General features: G+C 38.1%; 1 long non-coding RNA gene across 1 annotated transcript; it reads left to right on the top strand.

Annotated features, from left to right (window-relative positions):
* Window positions 1–361: 361 nt before the first annotated feature.
* On the top strand, window positions 362–11,684 carry LOC120875002. Its single transcript, XR_005723788.1, has 3 exons — window positions 362–458; window positions 8,557–8,560; window positions 11,673–11,684. It is a non-coding gene; the product is annotated as an uncharacterized LOC120875002 (long non-coding RNA).
* The last annotated feature ends 810 nt before the right edge of the window (window positions 11,685–12,494 follow it).

The raw sequence follows: 12,494 nt of genomic DNA, 5'->3' as shown, positions 1-12,494 counted from the left end.
TTCCCCATTCTTTTTTCTCTTTCTGTTTTTGAGTAATTGATGAGTACTTGATTATCTTCAAGTTCACTGATTCCTTCCTCAGCTACAGAAAGTCTGCTGATGAGCTCGTGAAAGGCGTTCATTACTGCGACTGTGTTTTAATGTTTGCTATTGCCCTTTGACTCTTTCTTAGAGCTTCCACCTCTGTGCTGAAACTCCCGACTTACTCATGTATGTTGCCCATCTTTTCCACGAGATCCTCTAACTTATCAATCACAGTTATTTTAAAGTCCCTGTATAATTAATACAACATCTAGGTCATTTCTAAGTCTTATTCTATTGATTGCTTTGTCTCTTGAAAGTGGGCTGTTTTTTATTTTTCTTGCCTTTTTGTGTATTTCATACTTTTTTGTATTGAATATATCATGTACAAGACTTTTAATGGTCTGGGTCCCAGATTCCCCCTTATCCCTTATTCCGTCAAGGTATTTTATTTGCTTTTTCCCCAACCAGAGGGGTTTCTACTTGTCCACTGGGACAAACAGATGGAGGCTTTTTTTTCTTCTTAGAGAAGGGTATGAGTAGAGTTTCGTATCTTTTTCACAGCAGCAGCTGCTCCCCTCCCCAGTCCTGCAGATCTGAGGCAGTATTTCTCCGGTCTGCCACCCCTGCTCCCAAACTTTCCAAAGAATAGACAAAAGAAGATCCTGATGTGAACTGTAAGTAGGCACAAACACCCTTTGTGTCTGCAACTTTTAGGCATTCTATATGCTCATCCTAGCCCACACTCCACCTTCAAATTTGTCAAAATTTATAGCGGAGTTCTTATTCCCTCCTGTGGTGGTCCCATCCTCTTTCCATGCTCTGCCACACGTAAGCCAGTGCTTGCACCCTATCCCTCGCTGGAGGTACCTGTATATCCCTAGATTTCAGACTAGTTGATTGCTCACAACCTCAGCTCTCTAATAGGTTCAAGAAAAGTTATGGTTTTGTATATTATCTGACTTTTTTGGTTGGTGGTATGAGAGCAACACTCTTTCTAGTTTTCTACATACTAGACCCATCTATATGTCTGCCCCATCGTATTCTTGAATACTCTGGTTATGAACAGCTCATAGACACTTTATAATTACCTTCGCTCTTCTGTTTTACAGATATACTGAATGTCATCGTGCACCAAGAGCAAATCTGTACCATGGAGTACATGTCCTATGGCAATAATAAGCAGGTATTTATTCATTATGATGCCCCAAGCTATTTTTTAAGTTGCTACTATTATTATCCAGGCAAAGCAAATTCTTTCATGTTAGTTATATTTCTAAGAATTTCATATATTTCACAACTAGTACAGACAGTCCTCAATTTACTCCCATTCTGCTAAGTAAATCACTTATACAACCCTCTGGGAAAGACATCCCATTATTGCTTCCAAACCAGCATATGCACAGACCATTTCTCCTTTTCCATTATAATCCATCTAGCCTCAGTTTTTTTTATTGCTCCTTATACCTCTCTCTGAAACTCTCAAGGAGTAAGCATTTCCCAATCCCTTTAATGAAGCCATGCTGTAGTGCTTCCTGGCCCTATGGTCTTCCTCAGATTATTGAACCTCTCCAAACTTCAGTCTGCTCATTTGCAAAATGAAGATAACAAGGTGAGAAATTAAATGAGAAAATGTGTTATCTTTGAAAAGTGATTGCCCATCATTATTACAGTTTTCTATCATTAATAGCTGATTAAGTATTACAGTTATAGCCAATTGTATAAAGACTCAGGTATGTCTCCTCTAGTCAAGCATATAACCCTTATAATAATGTTACTGTAAAAAGAAAACTAAATGAAAATAAAAAATCATTTCCACTTAAAATGCCTTTTCCAGGAATGCAACCCACTGCAAATATAAGGTCTTCATACACACTACATAATATTTTTTCTTTCTTAACTCTCATATATGGGTTTCCCCGGTGGCTCAGTGGTAGACAGTCTACCTGCCAACGCAGGAGATGCAGATTCAAGCCCTGGGTTGGGAAGATCTCCTGGAAAAGGAAATGGCAACCCACTCCAATATTCTTGTCTGGGAAATACCACAGGCAGAGGAGACTGGAAGGCTACAGTCTGTGGGGTCACAAAGAATTGGACATGACTGAGCATGCATGCAAACATATATATATTATATATATATATATATACACACACACACATACATATATATATATATGTAGCACATACATGTGTTTCTATATATGAGCCTGATGATTGGCAACTGACTGCCCCTGCTCATCTGGCCTTCCATCTGCAACAGAGACAGTGCCAGGCACAGTGCTTAGCTCATTTTTTCTTGGACAGACTCCATTCATTACCCACTCATATATTTCACTGAGTCTAAAAGAACCAAGCAAATGATCTGATGGTTTTGGTAATTAAAAAACTTTCTGCCAGCATGCATTTTCAGAAATTGCCAAAGGTATTGCAGAGTGATAAATTGTTCCTGCAAGGGCTTGATCAGTTTTTTTTCTCTTGATCTTCAGGTTTCATCTTATCTATAAACAAAGTCCCTATGAGTATTTTGATCCAGCTGCTAGTAGTATCCTTGAGATACTGAGTGTATATTCTTTCATGATGGTAATCCTAAGACTAAAAGACTATTAAAAATAAGATCTCTAGATCTAAGAATATAAAGAAATTTTAATGTCCATAGGACACTGCTTATTTATGAAGACACGTCTATTTGTCCTAGTATCATCTGCAAATGCATTTGGTAACATTTGCAGATTATTTGAAGGTTTTTCCCTTAAAATAACTTGCATGTCAAAAAGTTCCACAAGTTTGAAGGGAGTCTCAAATTTTTACTAAAGCTAAAGTATATCAAAGCTAGTAATCATTTCAGACTTCATGGACAACAAATTTTCCATCCCTACAAAGGTTTCAGCCACCAAGATTAGAATGATGATCTTGCTGCAGTAGAGATCAGTAGTAGACTTGGAATTCTAATTATGATTTATATACATGTGGTGAAAATAAACGAATTCAGCTATACATTTCAAAGATTTCAAATACATACCAATCAATAAAGACACACAGTTTAAGCTTCTCTGTAAATCTCAAGGTCACCAGGCCTACAGGAGCTAGACTCCAACTTTATTTCAACTCTAATAAAATATTTAGTTATTCTTAATCGCTCATTCTAACATGTTGAAAAAGTAAAACAAGCATCTTGTTTCTAATCTCTACAAAAGAAATAGATGCTACTTCAGTGCTCCCTTCTTAGTCATTTAGGGTATAATAATAAACTAGGAAATATATTCAAGAACTTGGAAATCCATATGCCATAAAAATGATTTGTTGAGTACTTCTCCCTCCCTTTTCATAGAAAAATGCCAGAGGTCCCTGGAGACAGAAATATATATCATTTTTATATTTAAAGGTTTTGCTATAATGACTATCTTAAGTGTACAGGAATTAGAATGAACTCATAATAAAATTAGTTTTATACAAAATCTTTCTATAATTTTAGAAATAATGTTAAGAGAATAAAAAGCCTAAAGGGAATATAGGCATTCTTATAGTACGCTTATTGTTTATTATTTTAAAATTCATAACTCAATCTTCTCAGTATCTTGAAAAAAAATTTTAATGAGTCAAGAATCCCCCATCTACCATCCCATCCTTTTTGATTCGTCCCTTCTGTCTTATCTCTAAATCATCTTTTAAAGTAAAAATGCTTCAGGGACAAGTGAAGCTCTACTAGTGACTATCTTTTTGTCTAGCCAGATGAAAAGAGGGTCTTTACAGAAATGATTCTGTAAAAAAAATCTCTCTTCAGCTTTCGTCCTGCAGTTGCTCTGATAGGACCAGAGGTACCTAATATGCAAGACTCTCACCAACAGATTGCAGCTACCTCCCTGAGAAACCCTCGTGTAGAGTTCTGTACCACTTATATTCAATCCAGAGAAGCCTGCTGTCACCACGGGAGCACAAAAGGCCTTCAAATGAACAATCTGCACTTTAGGGTCACAGCTCCTTATAGTTTCTGAATCACTGAGGTCACTGTCTGATTCTACTTGATCTTCTGGACTCCAGACTACTGCTTATTTAGGAAACAAGGACTTGAAATGAGATAATCATGGTGTAGGGCTTCCCTGGTAGCTCAGCTGGTAAAGAATCTGCCTGCAATTCAGGAGACCCCAATTGAATCTCTGGGTCAGAAAGATATGCTGGAGAAAGGATAGGCTACCCACTCCAGTATTCTTGGGCCTCCCTGGTGGTTCAGCTGGTAAAGAATCCGCCTATAATGCATGAGACCTGGGTTCAATCCCTGGGTTGGGAAGATCCCCTGGAGAAGGGAATGGCTACCCACTCCAGTATTCTGGCCTAGAGAATTCCATGGACTGTATAATCATGGTGTAATTCCCAACTCCACTGCATACTAGTTTTTTGACCTTAAGCAAGTCACTTACATGTTCTGATCATCAACTTCTTCATTTTCAAAAATGGGGCTCATCATACTCTGAGGACTGACACAGGGACTGAAAAGGGTAAAATAATAACGCTGGTTTAATCAGCACACAAGAACAAAGATTACACGGAGCTTGGAAGACGAAAACTGAACACAAATCTAGAAAGGCATTAGTCCTGTGTAAAAGTCATCCATCATAAAAACGCCATTTGGGCCCCTCTACTTCAAGTCCAATAAGATGATTAGGTAGCTCAGCAAAAATGATTTATTTAAAATAAAGTTGTAACCTAATGTTATTGAAATTTGTATGAAGAAAAAATGTGTTAAAAGAAGACGGCAGGGACTTTCTTGGTGGTCCAGTGGCTAGGACTCTGTGCTTCCAGTGAGGGAGCCTCGAGTTCGATCCCTGGTTAGGAAACTAGATTCCCCAGGCCGCAACTAAAGAACCCACGTTCCACAACTGCTGTTGTCGTTGTTGTTTAGTTGCTAAGTGGTGTCTGACCCTTTGCGACCCCACGGACTATAGCCTGCCAGGCTCCTCTGACTTTGCGATTTTCCGGGCAAGAAATACCACAGTGGGTTGCCATTTCCTTCTCCAAAGGATCTTCCCGACCCAGGGATCGAACCCACATCTCCAGCTTGGCAGGCAGGTTCTTTTTCTTTATCATGAGCCACCTCAGAAGCCATGGTACAACTAAGACCGAATAAATAAATTTTTTAAAAAAGAAGATGGCAGTATAAGTGGATTTTCTAGAAAGGTGAGGGAGGTGTTACGAAGAAGAGGATGGCAGTATTTACCCTGCCTTGACTAAGGGAAATGGATACTGACTCAGCAGGCATTATGATTGTGAGAGACAGATGTTCTATATTATAAAGCAATTTTAACATGTCAGTTTCCACTGAAATATAACGTAATGTGCTTTCAAGACTACTTGGAGACTCACATACTTTCAAAACAAACCTATTGGTTACCAAAGGGGAAAGAAAGGTGGAGAGGGTGATAAATTAGGAGTTTAGGATTAACAAATACACATTATTATATATAAACAGATGAAAGGTCCTACAGCAAAGTATGAGGAACTCTACTGAATATTCTGTAATAACTCACATGGGAAAAGAATCTGAAAAAGAATGGATATATGTGTATGTATAAATGAACCACTTTGCTGTACATCTGTAACTAACAAAACATTGTAAGTCAACTATATAATCCCATATAAAATAAAAATTAAATAAATAAAAAAAAACTACTTGCAGTCCTTTACTCTGATTCTATGTTCAACAAGCTATCTTTTGGTTCCTAACTGGATCAGTAAAAGTAGAAACTGGAATTAAACTGGTGTGATGCCCACCAGGACACGGTGGGTGAGAAGCCAACCTTTCTCTCGACTTCTCTGTTGGCTCCTCTTTCTAATTTCAACATTGGCTAACTTTGTTGAGGAGATCCTTATGTATTTATCAAGAGCTATATAACTGTTTTCATTTTTCTGGATCCATACTTTTGCTTCTAGGGTATAATGCCAACATGGAAAAAATACATTTACTAAGTTGAAAATCATAGAATTATATACACTTTAAAAAAAAGAAAGGAAACTGATAATTATAGTATACTTAATCTACAGATATTTCATAATAATTTAAAACAATAGTTACAAAGACTACATAGAGCAGGGGTCACAAACTCAAATGCCCACAGGACCAGGAAAGAAAACATAAAAATAGAAGCAGATTGATTTAAGAGACAACAGAGAATGACAAAGACTATGGTGAACTCCTAGCTAACAAGGGCAGCCAGCACTGCCACTCATTCACTGCCATGGGGGAAGGAGGATCCAATGCTGCCAAATCTTGGAAGTCAAAATCTCTTTGAAATATTTTGACATTCACACACTGACAATTAATTCAATCTGGAAAACACACACACACACACAAACACACACACAAAAAAAACATTGAGTGAGCCAATAAATGAGCGCCAAACAAACATAAGTACAACCTGGATTTGGCCTGGAGTCTGCCACTTTGAACCCTGCCCTGCAACTTGGAAAAATGCTTGTGTTATAATGTTTAAAAGCACAAAATGCTAGAACATAAGCCAAATTACACAAATGAAATGTATTCTTCCCGTAAACAGATCTATCCTAACACTGTCCATGTGTCACATGGGATATAAATCAGGAAAAGGGCTTCCCTGGTGGCTCAGTCTGGGTGGAGAGTCCGCCTGCCAGTGCAGCAGACGCAGGTCTGATCCCTGATCCAGGAAGACTCCACGTGCCGTGGGGCAACTAAGCCCGCGCACCACTCCTGTGCTCTCGAGCCCGGGAGATGCACCTATGGAACCCCAAGTGCCCTAGTGTCCATGACTGGCAACAAGAGAATCCACGGCAATGAGAATCCTGCACACTGCAACTAGACAGCAGTCCCTGCTGGCTGCAACTTGAGAGTAGCGCCTACGAGCCACAGCTAGAGAAAAAGCCCGCACAGTAACAAAGACTCAGCACAGCCAAATATAAATAAATTTGCAAAATCTTTAAATCAGGAAGACACTGATCAACATCAACTTTTATCTCCATGAAAACAGTAGCCATTTGCTCTACTCAGACATTTATGTCACGCTGCACTTTATTCTTTTAAATCTAGGACTGGCTTACAAAATCAACTTAACATATTCTATACTTTTTAATATACTTGAGCTGGAAATGTGTTCCTTTCTAGCAAAGAAAACGATAAATAATGTTCAGATTTTTAATAATGTTTTCAGTCAATCACACATAGAGGGTAACATTAAGCAAAGCCATGGAAATGTATGTAAAATAATAAAAACTAAGACTGGAGTAGATAACAGACCTTACACACATCAAAACTAAACCCCTTTCTATTCGAAAGCCAATGAGATGAAAGAAAATACTTTAAAAGAATGAATTCAGAATTCCAGTGAAAGCAAGGAAGAGTGCTAAGCAGATCACAAATTTTGAGGCTTTCTTAAAGGATAGGAAGCAGGTGGACTCAGATCAGAGAAACAAGATCAGAGGAAAGCTGAGTTCTAAACACTTGCAGGGAAAAAAAAAAAACCCTGCTGTGAAGGTACGTGCAGTTTCAGGGGGCTTCAAACTTAAGAGTCAATTGAATAAGGTGCAGATAGAGGTCTGAGGCAATCATCATGATGAAAAAGTGCACCAGGTACAGTAAGACAAGGTCTTTCCTTCTCTGGATTATGCTAATAAGATGACTGATCAAAGCAGCTAATATGATCATTGAAGTCTAAGCTATCGCTTGTTGCCAGTTCAGGTCCTCTCCCATCACTTGTATCTGCCTTCTTCAATGTGTGACATAATATATATGTGCTGCCCAGGGGAAGTGGTGGGGATAAAGAAGAGAAGGAAAGATGATTTATTTGGGGAATATGGAAGAATGTTTCGATATATGTTTATTTTTTCTTAACTGGCAGAGCCTGCACCCTGACTATGAGGCTTAACAGCCAGAGGATCTGAATGTGTCAGTTAGATGTGACTCTGCCAGCATAACAGACTTCCATTAACTAGCTCAAGGGTTAAAGAAGGAACCTGTTCCTAGCAACTGAATAGGGTGGGAGAAAGGGACAAGCTAGCATTATCTCCTTTATGCTCCCAGTTCCCCTGCTGCTGGTTACGGCTCTCTTCTGTCTACATCCTTCCTCCCTTAGACCCAGAAAATAGAATTCCTGTATCCTCAAAGCAACTTATATAACCACGACAAGATTTATTAAAGTGCGAACGCACTCCTCGGAGAAGGAGGAGATGACAAAATGCATTTTGTCTCCATCCATTCAACTTGCCCCTCACCCTTTCACAGCCATCTAAGGAAAGCTCTGTTCTGTACTGCCCACTTTGCCAGGACTTATAGTGATTCAGAATCACAAAAATGAACAGAGAAGGGCAGAACTGGAGAGGAAATAGAGAACCATTTCTGCCTATTCTGTTAGTTTCTGGATTTATCTTTTTTTGTGGACAATGTAGAGAATGTAATATATTGGACAAGGAATAAGAGAAAAATAATTAAAGAAGCTAGAAAGACTAAGTCTGCCTATCTAATAAAGAGTGTAGAGACTCCCTGATAACAAAAAGAATCAGGTTGAGAAATAGCTCAGTCTTTTAGTAAGGGAGGGATGAATGAGCAGCCCTGAGGTAAAAGATCTGGGGAAAAGAATAGAGGGGACTGCAAGGAACATAACTAGATTTTTATTTCATATTCTTTGAGAGAAGCAAGTCAAGACTGAGATCCTTTTTAATTCCTCCTGGTTGCTGGACTGTGCGTCCATGTATGCAACTCTGCAGAGATGGTCCAGTTCAGTTCAGTTCAGTCGCTCAGTTGTGTCCGACTCTTTGCGACCCCATGAATCGCAGCACGCCAGGCCTCCCTGTCCATCACCAAACCAGCAGTGCCTATTTCATGAAGATGAGGGACTTGGCGTGGCCAGGACAGATGAAAAGGAAAATGATGTAGGTACAGTCAGGAGTTCTAGCAGCTATCTGTACTTCCTGCCCAAGATACTTATGTTGCAAACATTAAAATTAAAAGGCATTTCTAAATGTAACAGCAGTTTCAATCACTAATATGTTTTCTACCTTCGTCTTCAAATGCGCACACAGCTTAAACGGTCTGCTTTGAGGAATCAGAGAAGGAATAAATAATGGATTCTATTTCAATTTTTTTTTTGTCACTGTTCTTTGCAGAAACAAATATCTCAAAGATTAATGAAACTTGCTAGGGTTAGTGATTGAGGAGGCTTCATATATTCTAGTAGTTCTCCACTTGTGATTTAGAATAAAACTATGAGGAAGAAACTAAAAAAACAATTATGAAAACTTCTTTAATAGGTCCCAGGTAATTCCATATTATTAATAGTACGTAAATCCAGAGCAAGGTCTACCCTAAGCCAGATTTCAAGGTAGACCAAGTTTGTCAACAAAGAGCCTAAGCTTTTTTCTTTCTACATATATTTGCATTGCCCAAGGCCAAAGACATGTTTAAAAGAATGTTCAGCCTAGTAAATGGAAAATATACTCTAAGGCAGAGGGAGGTGTCTTTCTGAAGCTCCAAAAAATCCAAAACATGTTGATGGTCTCCTCCTCTGACCACTGCAAGGCCAACTTTGCTTAATAGGCTTTATTATTTTATCACAGGTGCTTCATTTACCATTTCTGCAATATCTTATCTTCATATTCAATCACTTTCTTGCCATTCCCCATACTAACTTTCCCAAAAACCTCTCTTTTCTTCCTTTTCTACCTTTTTTTCACTTTACTGAATTCTTACCTCCATTAATCAGCTTATTTATTTCTCTTATTCAAAATCAAATTCAAACCCAAACCCCAAGCAGAAAATCTTCATAAACTAGGCAATCACAAGCTCAGAATCAGATACCCAATGGGATACATAAAGGTGTTACAGAGAACTGTATACAGAGCCTGTCCTCTAAAAATAGTTCTAAATTATTATTGTTGATTCATCATTTATTAGATTTATATGGCACTTTTACTCCCCAATGGCTTACCAACCTTCCCAAGACCCAAGAAAAGAAAGTAAACAGTATTTTTGTCCTTAGTTGACAACTAGTAATAAAGCAGCAGCATGAATGGGCTCAAGGTTCTCATGAAATAAGTCACGATGTTAAAACCTAAAGGCCACTGACTTCAGACTCAGAGTGATTACATCTTAACCTAACTGGTTCTATTTCAGGATGCCTTTTTCTTTTTTTCAGTTTTAACAGTATTGAAAAATGCAGATTGCTCCAAAATTTAAACTCGATTTTAAGCAATTTGATGCAAGTATAAAGTTTCTCTGGTCTTTTTGGAATGGAATATTCCTGGGAGGGATGGTACTTAAACTCTCATTTTTACCCTCTATAAAAAGAGTACGTTTCCGTTCCTTTCATGAGAACAGGTTTTGATAATGGATGAGAGAGAGGGCAATTTATGCATTAGCGGTGATACTGTCTCCTGGGGAGGATATGAGAAGAAAGGCCCTGGATAGATATGCCAGAATCACAGACGCTAACCTCCTCTACTTCATACTGAATTTAAGAAAAAGTTGGTTTCTTTTTTTTTTTTTTTAAAGGATAAGACATTGTGAAAGGACAAAAGCACCTAACCCAGTTCTAGTTCTACCAGAATGTGAAGCTCCATGAGGGCAGAGATTCTGGTCTGTTTTATTCATTACTATCTCTGACATCTGAAACATGCCTAGCACACAACAGGTAGTAAAAAATACTGAATGAATGAAAGAGCTTCTCAAAGGATGTGAGTAAGTAAAGAGGAGGAAGCATATCTCCAGGGAACAGAATGTGCAGACACAAAGTAGGAATAGTCAAGAGATGTACAGATAATTCAATATGGCTGGAGCACAGAAGACATGTCAGGGAAGGCCAGGAGACAATGCGGACAGGTATGGAAGACTCCAATCATTAAGGGACCTATGGATCATGCTAAGGAGTTTGTGCTTTATTCTGACAATAATAAAACCATTAAAGGACTACCAAGAAGAAGAATGACATTAGCATACTGAGTTTTAAGAAGACCTCTCTGGAATCACTGTATAGGTTAATTAGGAAACACCTGTCTAGAGGCAAGCAGCCAAGGTAAGAGGCTACTGAACTTCAGGCATGAATGCTGAAGACCTGAAATAAGACAGTAGCAAGGAGGGTAGGGTGAGTGGGCCAAGTTTAAGAGAGATTTGAAGAAGAAACAGAATGTGATAACAGGTTGATGCCTAAGTGAGACAGAAGGATTACAGGATAAGTTATACATTTGGCTTAGACAATAAAAATGTTCTCTCAAAACAGTGATTATGTCAGTGCAGCACATCTTGAAGGTATGATGAGTTCAATTTGGATGTGCTGAGTTTGAGTGTATATGTCCTATGCTTAGGACACAACCTGAACTCAATCAACTTACAGGTCAGGTAGTCATCAGTGTCTTAAGTGGTAGTGGAAACTGAGGCCAAGGGGAAGATTACCCAGAAAGAAAATAAAGACTGAGAAACAGAAATTCAAGTACAGACCTCTGTGAATCTCCAACATGTAGAAAGTAAAAAGAACTTGCAAAAAAAAAAAAAAAAAAAACTCAGAGAAGAGGAAAAGGATGAACAGAAAAAGAGAAATGTTTAGACTGATTTAGGGGAAAGCATCAAAGAAGAAATGGTTAGCTGTGTCATATGTTGCCAATTAGGATAAGGGTTGGAAAGTATCTTCAGCATCCAGTAGTTAGAAGATCACTGGTGACATTAACTCAGGCTTTTCTGGAGAGTGGGTGTGAAGTGAATAAATGCCAAAGAAGTAAAAACAACAAAAGAAGGTGGCATTTTTCAAATTGGCTATGGAAGAAAGAACAACAAACAACTATTAGAGGGAGAAAAGCACTTTCACAAAGTGGGAAAGGCCACTAAAAAAGTTATTCCCACACTAGCGTTGAAATGTCAATCTGGTTTCAACCTTCAAGCCAATAATCGTTGGTCTAAATGTAGTAGGACTAAGTCTAGGAGTCTCCAATAGGTGGACAAGAGTCCAACCACCAAGTCTCTAAGGCTTGTTTCTTAACTTCTTGTTCCCTGCCCTCTTTGCCTTCTGCCAGACCCTTTCCTGGTTAAACTCTATAACTTACTGTATCTTCCCTGAATGTCTCCAGGCTTCATGGGAGAAGATTCTTAAAAAATATTCTTTATATGATGGTTAAAATAGTCTAGACAGTAACATACTTTTCATTATAAGATATAAAATAAATGTATTCCGATTACATTCCTGATTTATAGTAACATGTAACTAAAAGATGTAGAGAAAAATAAAAATTCATTAACAAAAGGTAAAAACATTTGACAAAATTTAAGATATTTAAGGAAAGAGATTAATTGTTGATGGCAGAATACAAGATGACATTAATTAGTAAAAAGCTATGCTTCAAGCTGATAAGGCTAATAAGCATTGCAAAAATAATAAAGCTCCTAAATTAAAAATAAGTTTAGTTTAATACCAGTTAAAATATTTTTGTGTTTTCATGGCACGGAAAATAAGATGGCAAGAAGAATT

Source organism: Oryx dammah, unplaced genomic scaffold, assembly GCF_014754425.2.
Source record: "Oryx dammah isolate SB20612 unplaced genomic scaffold, SCBI_Odam_1.1 HiC_scaffold_16, whole genome shotgun sequence".
NCBI classification, from domain to species: Eukaryota; Metazoa; Chordata; class Mammalia; order Artiodactyla; family Bovidae; genus Oryx; species Oryx dammah.
Note: the sequence above shows the minus strand (reverse complement) of the source record. Positions and strands in the feature narration are given on the sequence as shown.